General features: G+C 39.6%; 2 long non-coding RNA genes across 3 annotated transcripts in view; both read right to left on the bottom strand.

Annotated features, from left to right (window-relative positions):
* Positions 1–18,244, bottom strand: part of LOC134484065 (uncharacterized) — a 180,829-nt gene that overhangs the window by 151,942 nt on the left and 10,643 nt on the right. The gene's annotated exons all lie outside the window — the stretch shown is intronic.
* Positions 7,679–18,112, bottom strand: LOC134484066 (uncharacterized). Of its 2 annotated transcripts, XR_010061416.1 has the most exons (4): positions 16,593–18,112; positions 16,261–16,473; positions 9,484–9,969; positions 7,679–7,783 (listed from the first exon to the last, which is right to left on the bottom strand). It is a non-coding gene; the product is annotated as an uncharacterized LOC134484066 (long non-coding RNA). The 2 variants fall into 2 exon arrangements; XR_010061415.1 differs by having other exon boundaries at positions 16,261–18,112.

Here is an 18,244-nt window from a genome sequence, read left to right on the forward strand (position 1 = left end):
CATCTGGTATCTTATGTTTTGCCTTAAGATAGAATCATGTTAAAACATCCTAAAACCTCAAGTCTGGCCATAGGAATTCTGGAAGCTCAATAGTGTAGTACTGATATCAAATGGGACAAGAAACCAAATTCATTAGTCCATGTTGTCCTTTGCTTTCCTGATGTCTGGTAACTTTTTTTATAAAATAAGGATTTGGGAATTCATCATTTGAAATAGGTACACCATATTTACAATGTTATACTCACTCATTACCTGGGTCCCCTTTGTGACCAAAATCATTGCAGAGAATGGAATTTGAAAACAATATTTTTGAGTACACATGGAGGAATATTTACAAAGTCCCTTATCATGCCCAACCTCGACTAACAAGGAAGACATGACCAATGAAGATCTTCTTCAAGCAGTTTTACTCAGGAACCTTGATACAATTTTCAGACACTAGGGAACCCCCGGAGCACACTTAAATAGCTAGTGCTGGCCAATCCCAGCAAGCAACGTGGGCCATGCCGGTAGGCTGTCACTATGCAGAAGCTAGCAGACCAGGCAGGCATAGACAAATAAGAACCTGCTTACTACAAGGATAGCGCACCATTGGGAGGGTAGAAGGTGGAAACCAGTGCCATGTTTGAGGCGGACCAAACACCGCTGCCTATAGTTCCCCCTTTTATTTAATTAACCAAGCAGGCAAAGGAACCACTGAGCATGGTGACCCCTCCCCAACCACGTGTCTTAGGATCATCTCTTCATTAAACCAGTCTTAGGACAACTCGTCTTCCACAAGTTTCCATGCCATAGATAGAAGGTAGGTTGCCCATCACTGTGCACAGTCACTCACACATACTCGGGCGTGAGGTACAACAAGGTCTTCTGAATGACCCTTAGACAGGCTTGAGGGGACTGTCCTGCTTCAATGGCTGCAAACTGTGTGCCACCTCTGAACAAACCTCATTCTAAAATAGAAACCACAGGCACACTAGGGAGACCAGCAGCAAGAGTCCACCTAGGGTTTCCATACCCACCCATACCCTCAGATGATTCTTAGCATTAGCAATCCAAGATGACAATCTTGTAGCCAGTCTAGCATCTGCACGTGTGGAGTTCATCTTCAGGATGGCTACATGTAGCTGATCCATTTAGGAGTCGAATTCTCCTGCCCAATTGCCTTGAAGATAACGTGACAACTGTTTAACCAAATTAGAGGAGTGGGCTTAAAAGTCATGACGTATCGGCATGAGTCTTGGGAACACCGGTAGTATCCCCCACCAGGGCTCTGTTTGAACCAGCATTTGGGTCACACCGAGGAGTGTCAGCAACAGCAGGATCATCATTCTTGTAGCACCTCCTGGTCAATCTTTCAGGGACCTACAAAGGATCTTGCAGATCCGGAGGAAACACACAAACAGACCCTCTTGCACATGCCAACATGGGATCTGGTCCATGCTATAAGCCAGTGATCACATCTTTCCCTTTCACATAACTTTCAATGTGCCCGCCCGACACTGATGTCGGTCAGCAGCAGAAAGGCCATCATCATTCAAAATTAAAAAAAAAAAATTAAGAATAAAAGGGGCTAAGGATATCTGTTCCTTGGGGCTTCTACCATGGCCTATTCCCCTTTTTTGTTTAATTATGCATTCCTTCAAGGTACGATGTGCTTGCTCAAGAACACATTGATGTTGGGGATTATAAGGCAGGTCATAGCACATTCATCTGTTTATAAAAGGATTTGAAAGATTTGGCAGTTTATGCTGGGCCACGATCAGTTTTTAAGTGTTGAGGGTTTCCCCAAGCAGCCCAGGCTTAGAGGCAGTGTCCAACAACATTGGGTGCATTTTCTCCACTCGTAGGGGTAGCATGAATGACACCTCAACAAGTATCCACAGAAACATGAATGTATTTTAGGCTCCCAAATCCAGATATGTGAGTTACATCCATTTGCCAAACCTTTAGGGGCAAAAGTCCTCTAGGATTAACCCCTACACTATGGGGATGGTGAAAAGTGATACACTGTTGACATCCTAAAACTATCTGTCAAGCATCTGCTCAAGACAAGTGAAACTTCTGCTCTAAGGTCTTAGTAAGCACATTAAATTGTTTATGAAACTGTTGGGCTTCATCCAATGATGAGCTTAGGAATATGAACTCCATTCGGGTACATCTATCCACAAGATCATTTCACTCACTGAAAGGAGCAGGCAAACCTTTATGTGCTCTAATATTTTGGACGAAAAACTTGTGACCTCTTTCTCAGATCAATTCCTGAAGTTCTCTCAGCAGCTGGCATACCGTGCTGCTAATTTTAATAGGGCCAGCCACTTCTAATATCTTAACTGCATTAACATATATGACGAATCAGAGAGCAAATTAAAGCAAAGGAACAATTTTGTACACTTCCTGCACAATCTTGAATTCAATTATTTGTGGAGAGCCGGGTTGATATTGGCACAAAATTGTCTCTTGATGGTTAATCACATAAGCTCCACAGCCATTTTTGGATCCATCTGTAAAAATGTTTGGCGCCCCCTATATAGGAACACTGAAAGATCACGGGATGTTCTTTAAAGAAGGATAGCAAAGAGTGTTTTGGATAATGATTATCTATCTCTCCATGGAATCCACAGCATGATATAGCCCAATCATCCACAGTGCCACACAAGATCTTCATCTGCTGACCTGTATAGGGCACGATGATTGAGGTTGGGGAAACAACAAATTATTGTACGCACTGTTGGATCGCATTCAGGGCTAATCATGCAACTGCTGTATGGTAATACTCTACTGATCTAGCTGGAGAAGCCTTGGGATAAACCCAAAGCAGAGGACCATCTTGCCACAACAATACTGTGTGCTGCCTGTGGGTGGCTAGAATGCATAGCACCCTCCTTCCATCGATGTAAAATTGTGCCTTGTAATCCTTTTTCAACCTTCTCTAAAGCTTCCTTTGCTTCATCAGTCAATTGTCTTGGAGATTACAAGGCCGAATCCACAACTAAAGTATTATACAATGGTTTTAATTCATAATTTGGTAATTTTAAATGACATCTGACCCAATTAATATCTCCTAGTAATTTTTCAAAATCATTAAGAGTCTTAAGATTATCTTACCTCAATTCAACCTTCTGGGGGATAAAGGTATAAGGACTTAGTTTTGTTCTTAAATAATTTACAAAATTGCCCTTCTGTGCCTTTTCTGGGGCAGTAATCAAATCCCCTACCTTCTAGCAATTTAACTAAATTTCCATATACTAAATCTAAAATCTCTTCATACTTTGCAGTTAAAAGGATATCATCTGTAAAATTGGGTGCAGGAAACTTCTGTCTTATTGGGGCAATGGCATTGCCCACAAAAAGTTGACACACAGAAGGGCTATTGGCCATACCCTGTGGTAAAACTACCCATTGTAGTCGTTGATCAAGTTCTTCATGATTGCATGATGGAACAGTAAAAGCAAATCTTTCACTATCTCTTGGACAAAGAGGTATGGAGAAAAAGCAATCTTTTATATCAATCACTACAACAGGCCAACAGTCTGGCAGAGAGGATAAAAGAGGAAGCCCGAGTTGCACTGGGGCCCATGATTTGCATCTGTTCATTAATAACTCGTAAATCATGCAACAGTCTCCATTTCCCTGACTTCTTTTTAAACACAAAAATTGGGGTATTCCAAGATAATACTGATGGTTTTATAAGCTTGGCACCCAGCTTTAGTTGTAGCAAACTTCTCAGAAGAAAGCAGCCACTGAGGAACCCAAACCGGCTCCTCTGTTTTCCAGGTAATGGGAACCCTTCTTCAGTGGCCCCATGGAAAAACCCAGGACCTGATTCCTTTCTCTCTGTTGGGCAGTTATAGGGTTAGTCATACCCGGCAGGTGTTTCCCTATTCCAATACCAGGAAAATAGCCAATATGTTTCATAATCTTTAGTGAAGTTTCAGAATACTCAGTGGTTAATTTGAAACCCATATCTTTCAGCAAATATCTCCCCCAAAGGGAAATGGGCAAATCCAACCCATAGGGTTGCATAACTCCTGAATGCCCTTCCTGATCTCTCCAACTCAGTTGTCTTGCCCTCATATCAGGAGCTTTTGTCTAATGGAGACCTTGTAATGTTTGAGATGAGGCCTGTACTGGTCTTCCAGAGGGCCAATCTTTCTTAGCTATTATACTTCTATCGGCCCCTTTATCCAACACTCCTAGGATCCTTTTACCATCTACCCTTAGCTCCATTACTGGGCGTTGGTTTAAACCCAAGGCTAAAAATGTAAGGTCGGGGACTGTGGAACGGAAACCATTCTCTCCTCTCCCTCTAGAGTGGGCTACAAATCTTTCATGAAGTCTAGGCAAAAGTAATATTTGGGGTATTCTGTCCCCAGGGGAAATGGTACCAATACCTTTCAGTGATTCTACCATGATCTTGACTACCCCAGTTTAATCTGGGTAAATAACTCCTGGATGGACATGTAGTCCTTTTAAATATGTAGATGATCTCCCTATAAGTAACCCTACTGGCCCAGGTTCAAGGGGTCCTTTAAAATCAGATTCTATCAACTAGACCCCCATTCAAGGCGTTAGTACAGGTCTGCTGGTGGAGCAGAGGTCCAGTCCTGTGGAGCACTTAGTGGCTCACCTTGTCCTCTCGGATGGCGAAGGGACGGCCATATCTCGTGACTCTGTTATACGTCCTGATTCTCCACTGGCCCATATATTTGTAGGTCCTGGTGTCCTGGAACCGGCTGTCCATTTTTTGGACCTGCTCCACCAAAACCCGAGCTAAGAGGCTGCCCATTGATGTCTTTTACCGAGTGGCACTCATGAGCCCAATGGTTCCCCTTTTTGGACTTGTGGCACAGACCTTGTTGCCTTGGGCGTTGGCCAATTCCTGTACTGAATAGACTTCTCCTTTCTCAACATTGCCTTTTTAGGTGCACCTGTTGATCACACTTAACACAACCTCCTGAACTTCCTCCTTTTCTCTGCGTCTTCTGCATAACAGCATCCACAAGTCCAGCATTAGACAAAGGTCCCCCTATTTCTCTACAGACCTTCATCCAAGCTTCAAGTCCCTTATTCTTGTAAGGAATGATAGCAGCTCGACATTCCTTTGTGCACTGTTCATAGGCCAACTGTTTAATCAACGCCATAGCCGTATCGGGGTCGCCAAAGACTCTCCCCGCTGCTTCCACTAATCAGGCTACAAAGTCAGAGAATGGCTCCATAGGTCGTTGAAGGATCTTGATTAGGTTTCCACTCACTTCTCCCTTATTAGGTAAGGATTTCCATGCCTTTGTTGTAACTTCTTAATCTGCTGGTAAACCTGTCCTGGATACCCTGTCTGAGCATTGGCAAAGCGTCCCTGACCCAGCAGCATATCTCTATCCCAGACAGACTGGCTGCCCCTCGCCCTGCTGCCAAGTTAGAGTCAGCATGTTCATTGGGAAACTCAATAAGACAAGTTCTCCAATACAAATACTGTCCCAGTCTAAGACAGGCCCTAGTAAGTTTAATCCAATCACTAGGAGTCATGCAAAATCTGTGTCAGACCTCAACCTAAGCTATGGTAAATGAGGCCATAATGCCATAAGTGTTACTGATTCCTTCAGGGACTTGATCACCTTAAAGTCTAAAGGCTCATGATACCTTTGTTGATTAGCATCCACATAAACAGGATAGGCCAGATTCACTTCTGTGCGGACTGGCTCCCACACTTCTGGACAGAATGGACTACCTGGTTGTTGCATGCCCAATGTCTCGCAAGAAGAAGCCGTGGCAACAGGATTCCTCTGCGAACAAGCCTTTATTGTACAGCTCTCTTGAACAGGGACAGTGGGACCTCAAGCAGCAAGAGTGCTCACCTTATATAGACAGCAGCAGAGGCTATGCTAATTGTCCTTCAGGGATTGGTGGAGCATGAATTACCTCATTAGCATTGTGCTGCTCCCTCATTAGCATATTACTAGCCAATTGATGCCGGGTGAAAACCCTGCACATGTACAGTGCCGTTGTTAACCACAGGAGGACCCCCTGCACCTGAAACTTTATTTTCTCCCTCTACAACTTTGCAGGGAGGAGGAGCTAAGGGGACCCTCCTACGGAGTTCGTCCACCATTTTAGACTTTTTCCTTTTCTTCTTCTTAATCTGTTTCGTCTGTTTCTTCCTCTATATCTGTCTTTTCTGAGTCTGTCTCCTTTGTACTTCCCTGGTTTTCTGTACTTTCCTCTTGAAGCATTTCATGGGCAGCTTTCCCCTTCTCTATAGTTGCCTGACAACATTTTTGATCCTCAGGACAACTATGCAGTAAATGCCACACTGGATGGACCCCAGGTCTTAGAGTCCCCTGTTCCAATGCAAAATCAAGGTCTTTCCCTATTTTTTCCCAACTTGCCACAGTAAGGTTACCAGAGTCTGAGAACCAGGGAGCAAAGACATGGCATTCACACAAAAATCTCTCTATGTGCTCCTTTTTATTTTTAGTTCCTTATGCTCAAACAGCTCTTGAAGAGCCAGAAAAATTGGATGAGACTGTGAGGTCCTCAGGATCAAAACTTTCTAGGCTGCTGTGACTAAATTTACCAAGCGTCTTCCTAATTTCAGTTTGTTTCTACCGAGAACTTACTTTTTAACTACCCTGAGAATTTATAACCACTTATTTCCCACGGTCCTTATGGTCCCACCTTACCTTGGGAAATTTCCAGCGATGCCCCGACTGCAAGAAGTTCTGATATCAGGAGGTCCCTTTACGGGTCACCACTTGCCGTGTCCACCCTCGACCAGCATGGAAGACACGAATAGTGAAGATCTTCTTCGACGAGTTTTACTCAGGAACGATGATACAATTTTCTGACCACAGGGAACCCCCAAACCAAACTTAAATAGATAGTGCTGGCCAATCCTAGCAAGCCAAATGGGTCATGCAGATAGGCTTTCAAAATGCAGAATCTGGCAGGCCAGGTGGCATAGCCAAATAAGGAATAGTTTACTAAAAGGAGAGCTCACCATTGGGAGAGTGGAAGGCAGAAACTAGCACCAACTTAGAGTCCTGGCACGTCGCAGCTGCCTACAGTTGCTTTTCAAGGAATTTACAATAAGAAATTCAAATACAATATTCATTCAATAAAAGGTCTGTAGGGAAAATACTAGACTTTGGGAAACAGAGAAAACCTAGAAAATTGAACTGTATGTCACAGGAAAAAATCTGTGACATACAGAATAATAATATTCTCTAGAAGAATCTCCAACACTCCATGTTCCTACATCTTTATTACCCATGCCAAGCCCCTGAACAAGTTTCTCCATTCAGAACATGAAACCACTAGTGAAGCAGAGAGAAATCTCTAGAATTAGACAGATGGAGTAATAAAGTTTTCCACTGTGTCACAGGAGACATACTTTGAAAGTGGTTACTGTTTGACATGTAATTCAGAGAAATTGGGGAGTGATAATAAAGAGGATGAAGAGATTGGAAATGGGTAGAAGGATGCTGGCCTTCTATCTTGGTATAAAAAAACAAGGAAGAAATATGTGGTCCTTTGGAAAACTCAGAGAGCCCTTGGTAGGGGTTGAGTGGGATGGCTGAAGAGATAGCCTTGATCTGAGCTTCTATATAAGGGAATAAGGAACTGTGAGGCTCTTAGAAGCTTGTAGACTTCCCTGTTCTTATGGTTCCTGGAAGTCAAAGGGTTTATATCATTTATTTCTTTATTCCAAAAGCCAAGTGTTGTGAAGGGCACAGTTGTTTTCCTGAGAACTCATGACCTTTACACTTTTTCGCAAGAAGAAAAGGTCCTAAGGAAGAAGGGAAAAACAAGTATTGTGTCACTAACTAAGGTAAACACGTACATGCTTTGTATACCTATCATGCACTTTGTGTCTGACACTGATATTTGGGAGAGAGAAGTGCTTCTAGTTGGGACTTCAATAACTCAGTCATTCCACTAGTATTACTCTACCACTTCAGATTTCTGAGTCAATATTTGTGATGGCTTTGCAGCTTTCTTTTCTTTTATATCATTCATTTTTTTATATTTAAACAAAATTTATTGCTTTTTAATTAGATGTTTCTATATATACATTTAAAATATTATTTCCTTTCCCAGTTTCCTGTGCATAAGATCCCTACCTGTTCCATATCCTTCTTCTCTAACCAAACTTTCTGTGCATGACATTGCCTTGAACAGGGAGACAAATTAGAGGGGACAAGGGCTTCTCTTTTCAATGTTGCCCAAAAAGGCCATCCTCTGCAGCATATGCATTTGTAGCCATAGACTACTCCATGTACTTTCTCTGATTATTGGTCTAGTTATAAAAATCTCTGGTTCATTGGCATCATTGTTCTTATGTGGTTTAAAGCACGTTCAGTTCTTCTAATCCTTTTTTTTTTTTTTAAATTTAACCACATGTCTGTTTTCAGTTCACTGGTTTGCTACTAGCATACACTTCTGTATTTGACATGCTGTATCTGTGTCTCCAGTAAATATCTATATCCAGTTCCTTGCAGAATGCACTTCCTACCTTCATCAATCTTATCTAGTTTTTTTTTTTTTTTTTTTTGGTCTGATGTATACATATATACTTTTGGTGGCTCTTACACCTATGAAGTTAATTGGAAAGTTAACATGGATTCTGACCAACTAGGTCAAGAATATAGAATTCAAAAATGACAATTTCAAAGAGACTCCCCCTGTTTTTATGAACCTATTGAAGTAGACTTTATTTTTTCTCTTTTATTCAGAGCTGGGGAAGGAACCGAGGGTCTTGCGCTTGCTAGGCAAGCGCTCTCCATTGAGGTAAATCCCAAACCTTAAGTAGACGTTTAACTGGTCCTCAGGTCATTCTTTTCCCTGCACATCATCCAGTATCTTACGTTTGGCCTGAAGAAAGAATCATGGTAAATCATCCTAAACCCTCAATTCTGGCCATGGGAACACTGGACGCTAGAGAGTGTAGTACTGATATCAAATGGGACAAGAAACAGAATTCAATAGTCAATGTTTTCTTTGTTCTCCTGATGTCTGGTAATTTTTTGATAAAAGAAGAATTTGGGAGATTACATTTGAAGTAGGTACACAGAATTTACACTATTATACTTACTCTATATCAGGGCCCCATATGTGACAATATCATTGCAGAAAATGGTACTTGAAAACAGAATTTTTGAGATCAATTTCTGAGAAAAATTTACAAAGTCACCTAACAAAAAATTTACAATAAGAAATTGAAATACAATATTCGTTCAATTATACATCTGTAGGGAAAATACTGGTCATTGTGATACAGAGAAAACCTAGAAAATTTAACTGTGTGTCACAGGAATGAACTGGGGATTAAAAATATTATCTAAGAACATCTCCTACACTCCATGTTCCTAAATCGTTTTCACCCATGCCACGCCCCACAGCATGTAACCACTAGTCAAGCACAGAGAATTCTCTAGCTTTAGAGAGAAGGTGTATATAAAGGTTTCCACTGTGTCATAGGAGACATACCTATAAAGTGCAAACTTGAATCTGGTCAATGTAAGGAAAGGTGTTCATCAGGTAGGCCATGACAGTTTTCAGTGACATCATTGTTAGGCATTCCCTGAAAACTCTCTTCTAACCTGGAGAGCACTAGATTCTTCTGTGATGTCACAAGTGTTGTTGTGACTGCAACTTCCTCTGAGATATTCTTTCAGTACTTCTAGGGTTTACTAATAGGCCTCTACTTCAGAGCACATTTGGGAGTGATAACAAAGACAATGAAGAGAATAGAAATAGGGAGAAAAAAGCTGATCTTCTTTCCTGGTATAAAAAACAAGGAAGAAATATGTGGTCCTTTGGAAAGTTCAGTGAGTCCTTTGTAGGGTTTGAGTGATATCGCTGAAGAGATAGCATTGATCTGAGTCTTCCACATAAGGGAATCAGGAGCTGGGAGACTCTCAGAAGCATTTGCACGTCTCTGTTCTTATCTGGACTTCTCTGTTCTTATGGTTCCTTGAAATAAGAGAGTTTATATCATTAATTTCTTTATACCAAAAGCCAAGTGTTGTGAAGGGCACAGTTGTTTTCCTGAGAACTCATGACCCTTACTCTTTTTTTCAAGAAGAAAAGTTCCTAAGGAAGAAGGGAAAAACAAGTATTGTATCCCTAGTTCTGAATAAACTCCTCCACACTTTGGATACCTATAGTACAGTTTGTCTCTCACACTGATATCTGGGGTAGAGAAGTATTTGTAGTTGAGACTTCATCATCTCAGTCTTTCCACTAGTATTACTCTGAATAACACTTCAGATTTCTGTGTCAAGATGTCTTTTTACTTGGCAGCTTTCTTTCTTTCATATCATTCTTTTTTTTATTTTTTACCAAAATTTATTGTTTTATAACTGGATGTTTCTATATTTACTTTTAAAATATTATTTCCTTTCCCAGTTTCCTGCCCATAAGGTTCCTACCCGTTCCATTTCCTTCTTTTCAAACCAGCCTTTCTGCCGCAATGCATTCCCTTGAACTGGGAGACAAAGTAGGGAATACAAGAGCTTCTCTTTCCAATGTTGCCCAAAAAGGCCATTTTCTGCCACATATGCATTTGGAGCCATAGGTTAGTCCATGTACTTTCTTTGTAAATCTGTCTATTATAAGAAAGCGCTGGTCACTGGCATTGTTATTCTTCTCGGGTTGAAAGCACCTTCAGCTCTTTGAACCCTTTTTCAAAATTTACCAACAAGAGGTCTGTGTTCAGTTAACTGGTATGTCCCAGCATTCACTTTTGTATTTGACAGGCTGTATCTGTATCTCTCAGTAAATATTTATACCTGGTTCCTTGCAGAATGAACTTCTTACCTTCATCAATCTTATCTAGTTTGGTTGGCTGATGAGTACAAATATAATTTTGGTGGCTCTTACACCTATTTTTGTCAAGTGGAATGTTTACATGGATTTTGCTGAACTATGTGAAGAATGTAGAATTAAGAAATGACAATGCAAATAGATTCCGTCCTGTTTTTATGAACCTATTGAAGTAGACGTATAACTGGTCCTCAAGCCATTCTTCTTCCTGCCCATCATCTGGTATCTTACATTTGGTTTTAAGAAAGAATCTTGGTAAAACATCCTAAACCCTCAGTTCTGGCTATGGGAAAACTGGAAGCTAGATAGTGTAGTACTGATATCAAATGGGATTAGATAACCAAATACAATCATCCATGTTGTTTTTGATTTCCTGATGTCTGGTAATTTTTTTGTTAAAATAAATATTTGTGAGTTTATCATTTGAAGTAGTTTTACAGTATTTATGCTGTTTTACTCACTATATAGCTGGGCCCACTTTGTGACAAAAATCATTGCAGAAAATGGAATTAGAAAACAGAATTATTGAGTACACATTGAGGAATATTTACAAAACCCCCTATCAAGGAATTAAACATAAGGAATTGAAATACAATATTCATTCAATTAAAGGTCTGTAGGGAAAATACTGGCCTTTGGGAAACAGAGAAAACACAGAAAATTGAACTTTATATCAACGGAATGAAACTGGGAATAAAAATATTATCTAGAGGGGCTGGGGATTTAGCTCAGTGGTAGAGCGCTTACCTAGGAAGTGCAAGGCCCTGGGTTCGATCCCCAGCTCCAAAAAAAAGAAACAAAAAATATTATCTAGAATTATCTCCTACACTCCATGTTCCTAAATCTTTTCTACCCTGTCTAATTTTCTCCATTCAGAGCATGTAACCACTTGTGAAGCAGAGAGAAGTCTCTAGCTTTAGAGAGATGTGTTATGTATAGGTTTCAACTGTGTAACGGGAGACATACTTGGAAAGTGAAAATTCGAATCTGGTCAATGTAAGGAAATGTGTTCAGCAGGTAGTCCACAGCAGTTCTCAGTGCCATAATCATTAGGACCTCCCTGAAAACTCTCTTGTAACCTTGAGCGTCCTAGCTTCTGTGATGTCACAACTATTGTCGTGACTGCAACTGCCTCTCAGTTATTCCTTCACCAATAGGTTTTACTAATATTCTCTAATTCAGAGCAAATTGTGGTGTGGTAACAAAGAGGAAGAAGTGTTTGGAAATGGGGAGAAGGAAGCGGGCCTTCTGTCTTGGTATAAAAAATAAGGAAGAAAAATGTGGTCCTTTGGAAAGTTCAGTGAGTCCTTTGTAGGGCTTGAGTGATATCGCTGAAAAGATAGCCTTAATCTGAGCCTTATAAATAAGGGAATCATGAGCTTGGAGACTCTCAGAAACAACAGGACTTTCCTGTTCTTATGGTTCCTGAGGGATTATATCGTTCATTTCTTTATTCCAAAAACCAAGTGCTGTGAAAGGCACAGTTGTTTTAATGAGAGCTAAGGACCTTTACTCTTTTTGTCAAGAAGAAAAGGTCCTAAGGAGAAGGGAAAAACAAATATTCTGTCCCTAACTCAAGTTAATCATCTCCTCTGTGCTTTGGACACCTATAGTGCAGTTTGTGTCTGACACTGATTATTGGGAGAGAATATTCTTCTAGTTGAGACTTCATCATCTCAGTCTTTCCACTAGTATTACTATGACTATGACTTTAAATTTCTGAGCCAATAATTGTTATGACTTTGCACATTTATTTTCTTTTATATCATTCATTTTTTTATATTTTAGTAAAATTAATTCCTTTTAACTAGATTTTTAAGTAGATATAAACATTTAAAATACTATTTCAATTTCCAGTTTCCTGATCATATGTTCCCTACGCATTCCATTTCCTTCTTCTTTTTTTTTTTTGTTCTTTTTTTCTGAGCTGGGGACCGAACCCAGGGCCTTGCGCTTCCTAGGCAACCGCTCTACCATTGAGCTAAATCCCCAACCCCTTCCTTCTTCTCTAAACAGCCTTTCTGGCTCGTGACATTCCCTTGAATTGGAAGAAAAACTAGGAAGGACAAGTGCCTCTCTTTTCAATGTTGCCCAAAAATGACATCCTCAGCCACTTATTCATTTGGAGCCATAGGTCAGTACATGTACTTTCTTTTTATATTTGTCTAGTACAATAAAGCTCTGTATCATTGGCATAGTTGTTCTTATGGTGTTGAAAGCACCCTCAGCTCTTCTAATCCCTTTTTAAGATTTAGCAACAATATGTCCGTTTTCAGTGCACTGGTTTACTACCACCATTCACTTCTGTATTTGACATGCTGTATCTGTGCCTCTCAGTAAATATCTATATCTGGTGCCTGGCAGAAAGCACTTCTTACCTTCATCAATCTTACCTAGTTTTGTTGGCTGATGTATACATATATACTTTTGGTGGCTCCTACACCTAAATGTTTAAGTGGAAAATTATCATGGATTCTGGCCAAATATGTCAAAGGTGTAAAATTCACAAATGACAATTTCAAATAGACTCTCTCCTGTTTTTATTAACCTATTGAAGAATATGTTTAACTGGTCCTCAAGACATTTTTCTCCCTGTCCTTAGTCCAGTATCTTACTTTTGGCCTTAAGAAAGAATGATGATAAATCATCCTACCCTTATGTCTGGGCATGCAAACACTGGAAACTAGATAGAGTATACAGGAATGACCTGTGAATAAAAATATTGTCTATAAGAACTTCCTACACTCTGGAATTTTCTGTTCTTATGGTTCCTGGAAGACAGTGGGTTTATATCATTCATTTCTTTATTCCAAAAGCCAAGTGTTTGAAGGGCATATTTGTTTTCCTGATAAGTCATGACCTTTATACTTTGTCAAGAAGAAAAGGTCCTAAGGAAGAAGGGAAAAACAAGTATTGTATGCTTAGCTCCAAGTAAACTCTTGCTTTGGATATTTATAGAGCACTTTGTGTCTGACACTGATATTTGGGAGAGAGAAGTGCTTCTAGTTTAGACTTGATCATCTCAGTCTTTACACTAGTATTACTCAGACTACCACTTCAATTTCCTAGGAAATACATGTGATTACTTGGCATCTTTCTTTTCTTTTATGTCATTCATATTTTTTAGAGAATTTTATTGCTTTTTTTAAACTGGTTGTTTTCTATATTTACATTTAAAATATTAATTCCTTTCCCAGTTTATTCCCTTAAGATCCCTACATGTTCCCTTTTCTTACTTCTATAACCAGACTTTCTGTCCATTGACATTCCCTTGAACTGGGAGACAAATTAGGGAGGACCAAGGGCACCATCACCATTTTTGCCCAAAAAGGCCATCCTCTGCCACATATGAATTTGGAGCCATAGATCAGTCCATGTACGTTCTTTGTTTATTGGTCTGGTATCCGAAGGCTCTGGTTTATTGGCATTGTTGTTCTTATGGGGTTGAAATCACCTTCAGCTCTTCTAACCTTTTTCAATATTTACCTACAAGAGGTCTGTTTTCAGTTCACTGGTTTGCTACTAGCATTCACTTCTGTATTTGACATACTGTATCTGTGTCTCTCAGTAAATATCTTTATCCAGTTCCTGGAAGAATGCACTTATTAGTTTTATCAATCTTATCTAGTTTTGGTGGCTGATGTATATAAATAATTTTGGAGGCTTCTACACTTACGTTGTTAGGCGGAATGTTAACAAGGATTCTCCCCAAATATGTCAAGAATGTAGAATTCACAGATGACAATGTAAATAGACTCCCTCCTGTTTTTATGAACCTATTGAAGTAGACATTTAACTGGTCCTCAAGCCATTCTTCTCCCCTGCCCATCATCTGGTAGATTACATTTGGCCTTAAGAAAGAATCATGGTAAAACATCCTAAACACTCAAGTCTGGCCATGGGAACACTAGAAGATAGATAGGGTAGTACTGATATCAAATGGGAGTAGAGAACCGAATTAAAAAATCCATGTTATACTTTGCTTTCCTGATGTCTGGTAATTTTTTTGGTAAAAAAAAAGGATTTGGGAATTCATCATTTAAAATAGGTACACAGTAGTTACAGTGTTGTACTCATTCTATAGCTGGGCCCCCTTTGTGACCAAAATCATTGCAGAAAATTTAATTGGAAAACAGAATTTTTGATTACACAATGAGGAACATTTACAAAGTCCCCTATCAAGGAATTTACAGTAAGAAATTGAAATACAATATTCATTCAATTAAAGGTTGTAGAGAAAATACTGGCATTTGGGCAAGAAAGAAAACACAGAAAATTGAACTTTATGTCACAGGAATGAAACTGGGAATAAAAATATTATCTAGAAGTATTTCCTACACTCCATGTTCCTAAATCGTTTCTACCCATGCTAAGCCCCTGGCTAACTTTCTACATTCAGAGCATGTAACGACTAGAGAAGCAGAAAGAAGTCTCTACTTTAGAGTGATGTAGTACATACAGGTTTCCACTGTGTTTCCTGAGACATACCTGGGAAAGGCACTCTTGAATCTGGTCAATGTAAGGAAGTGTTCAGCATGTAGATCACGGTAGTGCTCAGTGACATTATCATTAGAACCTGCCTGAAAACTCTCTTATAATCTGGTGACCCCTAGCTCCTTCTGTTGTCATGACTGCAACTGCCTCTCAGATTTTCCTTCAATACCTGTAAGGTTTACTATTTGGCCTAATTCAGAGACAATTTGGAAGTGAGAAAAAAGAGGATGAAGGATATGAAATGGAGAGAAGGAAGCTGGCCTTCTGTCTTGGTATAAAAAAACAGGGAAAATTATGTGGTGCTTGGGAAAGTTTAGTATGTCCTTGTTAGGTGTTGAGAGGTAACTCTGAAGAGATAGCCTTTATCTTCGCCTTCCACATAAGGGAATTAGGAGCCGGGAGCCTCTCAGAAGCATCTGGACTTCCCTTTTCTTTTGCTTTCTGGAAGTCAGAGAGTTTATATCATTCATTCCTTTATTCCAAAGTCAAGTGTTGTGAATGGCACAGTTGTATCCCTGACAGGTCATGGACTTTATACTTTTTCTCAAAAAGAGAAAGTTACTTAGGAAGATGGGAAGGACAAGCATTATGTCCGCAGCTCAGAGTAAACTCTTCAATGTTTTGGATACCTATAGTGCAGTTTCTGTCTGATACTTCTATCTGGGAGAGAGAAGTGCTCTAGTTCAGATATCATCATCTTAGTCTTACCACTTGTATTACTCTGACTATCATTGTAGATTTCCAAGTCAACAGGTATAATTAGTTGGCAATTTACTTTTATTTTATGTCTTTCATTTTTTAGCAAATTTTATTGCTTTTTTTAACTGGATGTTTCTATATTTTCATTTAAAATGTTATTTCCTTTCCCAGTTTCCTGCCTAAAAGATCATTTACTCATTACCCTGCCCTTCTGCTATAACCCTCCTTATTACCCCTTGACATTACCTTGAACTTGGAGTCAAACCTAGGGAGGACCAAGGACTTCTCCTTCCATTGGTGCCCACCAAGTCTATTCTCTTCCACATATGCAGTTGGAGCCATAGCTCTGTCCATGTACATTCTTTGAATATTGTTCTAGTATCAGAAAGCTCTGGTTCATTGGCATTGTTGTTCTTGTAGTGTTAAAGCCCTTCAGCTCTTGTAATCTTTTTTTAAAATCTAAAAACAAGAAGTCCATTTCCAGTTTACTGGTATGCCACTAGCATTCACTTCTGTATTTGTATAATCTAGCTGTGTCTCTCAGGAAATATCTATATCTGACAGAATGCATTTCTTACCTCCATCAATCTTGTGTAGTTTCGGTGGCTGATGTATATATATGTACTTTTGTTGGCTCCTACAGCTATAATTTTAGCTGGAATTTTAACATGAATTCTGCGCATCTAGGTCAAGACTGTAGAATCAACAAATGGCAACACCAATTAGACTCCATCCTGTTCTTTTGAAACTACTTATATTGAGGCTTCACTGGTCCTCAAGTCATTCCTCTCGCTTTCCATCCTCCTATATCTTATGTTTGACTTTAATAATGAATCATGGTAAAATATCCAAAACCCTCAAGTATGGCAATGAAACACAGGAAGGTAGATATTGCGGAACTGATATCAAGTGGGACTAGAGAAACGAATTAAATAGTCCATGTGGTACTTTCCTTTATTGATGTCTGGTAATTTTTGGATAAAATAAGGATTTGGGAGTGTGTCATTGAAGTATGTATACAGTATTTACACTGTTATGCTCATTCTATAATTGGGCCACCTCTGTTGCCAAAAATCATTGCAGAAATGGAATTGGAAAAAAGAATTTTTGAGTACACATTCAGGAATATTATAAAGTCCCCTATCATGGAATGTACAATAAGAAAATATAATATAATATTCATTCCATTACAGGACTATAGGGAAAATCCTAGTGTTTGGGAAACAGATAAATCTGAGAAAATTGAACTAGACCTGGGAATAAAATTATTATCCACATTCATTTCCTCCACTCTAGGTTCCTAAATCTTTTCTACCCATGCCAAGTCCCTAGCTATCTTTCACCATTCAGAGCATGTAATCATTAAGGAAGCCAAGAGAATTCCCTAGCTTTAGAGATCAAGTATGTAAAGTTTTCCACTGTGTCACAGGAGACACTCCTGTGAAGTGCACCCTTGAATCTACTCAATGTTAGTAAAGCAGTTCAGCAGGTAGTCCATGGCAATTCTCAGTGATATCATCATTAGGCCCTCCCTGAAAAATCTCTTACATCCTGGAGAGCCCTAGCTTCTTCTGTGATGTCACAAGTATTGTCGTGTCTTCAACTGCACCTCAGAAATTCCTTCAGTACCTCTAGGATTTAGCAATTAGCCTTCTGTTCAGAGTAAACAGCCATTTGGGAGGGAGAACAAAGAGGATGAAGATATCAGAGATGGGGAGAAGGAAGCTGGCCTTCTGTCTTGGTATAAAAGTAAAGAAGAAATATGTGGATCTTGGGAAAACCCCCTGGGAAGATGGTTTAATTCTTTTGTTCTGTGGGTTCACCAAGCTCATGGAGAAGATGCTGAACATCCTAAAGACCTTTTGCCAGATGGCAATGTTTCTAGATACCCCTTATTAGATTTTGATGGTCCTGGGGATTGTATGGCTGATGGTAAATGTTTACCAGAATGAGTGCTAGAGCCAGATTGATGTTAAGATGCTTTAGAAGACATGGAAATTTTTTTATATACTTGGGCTAATGGCACAAGGTCTACATGATTTTTTTTCGATGTGGACTGCCCTTCAGACCTTTGTAAATATAAAAAAAAGGTTTTGTATCTTTGAAGTCTAATTTGCACAGTGACAAATCACTTTGAGCATGGAGAACAATTTCTGGAGCACTAGAGAGGGGTGAAGAAATTCCCTGAAACCTAGGGCAGATGGTGAACATGCCTTTTCAGTTGAAGGAA

The sequence above is a fragment of the Rattus norvegicus genome, chromosome X (genome assembly GCF_036323735.1).
Source record: "Rattus norvegicus strain BN/NHsdMcwi chromosome X, GRCr8, whole genome shotgun sequence".
Taxonomy (NCBI): domain Eukaryota; kingdom Metazoa; phylum Chordata; class Mammalia; order Rodentia; family Muridae; genus Rattus; species Rattus norvegicus.